Consider the following 1169-nt stretch of genomic DNA (forward strand, 5'->3'; position numbering starts at 1 on the left):
ACTTCTGTTGATCTAGACACTATACTTCTATTGATGCAGCCTAAAATAGCATTGGCCTTTTTAGCTGCCGCATCACACTGTTGACTCATGTTCAACTTGTGATCTACTTGGACTCCTAGATCCCTTTCACACGTAGTTTCATTCAGCCAGGTGTCCCCCATCCTATATCTGTTCATTTTATTTTTCTGCCCTAAGTGCAGTACCTTACATTTCTCTGTGTTGAATTTCATTTTGTTAGCCTTGGCCCAGCTTTCTAGTCTACTCAGGTCATTTTGAACCTTGATCCTGTCCTCTGGAGTATTAGCTATTCCTCCTAGTTTGGTGTCATCTGCGAATTTGATAAGTATGCTCCCAATATTATATTGATTAATGCCTTGGTGTGACAATGAGAGGCAACTATCTGATAGATCTAGCCAGAGGAACGGTGGCAATAAGATGACTTTGGTCTCTTGCAACTCTATGATTAAGCAGCAAAAGGGGACCCTTGCTCCTATTTTTAAAAAGAGGCTGCAAGTGATGATGATGAGGAAGAAGCAGCAGCCCCAGGCCAAGGCTGAGCCTACCTTCTCCTCCTCTTGTGGCCTCAGGTCACGTCGCTGGCATGGTATTATTAGGGTTATGATGATTACTGGGGCGCTTCTCTCCGCGGCCAGAGGGCGGTTCCCTCGGAGGAGCTGCCCGGCGGAGGGTAGGGCTCCTATTCCGAAGCCCAAACCATGAGGTTGAGAGGGGTGTATTTGCGAAGCGAGAGAGGCCACAACCTTCGCGGCGGCCCAGTCTCCCTGGGGGCGTCGGGGCCGGGGAGGGAAGGCATTTGGGGCGCCTCTCTCGCCCGGCTCAGGGAGGCACCTGCTCCCGCCGCAGCCTACCGTCCCTCGATCTATCGCTTCCCCTCTGACCTCAATCGATCCTCTCATCTCGCGATAACTGCTTCCCTGAAACCACGGCGACGCAGCTGGGGTCTTGGTGGGAGAGGGAAGCGCCCGCGAGATTTGAGTTCTCGCCGGAGCCCAAAATCTCGCGAGACACGTGGCCATAATACAGTATACTTCTGGAGGCCGGCGTGGCTGGCCTCCAGAAGTATATACTGTATATGGAACGTGCAAAGGTCTCGCGAGATTTTGGGCTCCGGCGAGAACTCATATATAACTCCAGTCCTGATTTTTTTA

General features: G+C 51.3%; 1 protein-coding gene across 2 annotated transcripts in view; it reads right to left on the reverse strand.

Annotated features, from left to right (window-relative positions):
* Positions 1-933, reverse strand: part of LCLAT1 (lysocardiolipin acyltransferase 1) — a 110221-nt gene extending 109288 nt beyond the window's left edge. Inside the window, exon 1 of one of the 2 annotated variants that reach the window (XM_042471979.1) lies at positions 900-933. The gene's annotated coding sequence lies outside the window, so the exon portion shown is untranslated. The other variant, XM_042471970.1, reaches the window with a different exon arrangement.
* Positions 934-1169: the final 236 nt, after the last annotated feature.

Source organism: Sceloporus undulatus, chromosome 1 (genome assembly GCF_019175285.1).
Source record: "Sceloporus undulatus isolate JIND9_A2432 ecotype Alabama chromosome 1, SceUnd_v1.1, whole genome shotgun sequence".
Taxonomy (NCBI): domain Eukaryota; kingdom Metazoa; phylum Chordata; class Lepidosauria; order Squamata; family Phrynosomatidae; genus Sceloporus; species Sceloporus undulatus.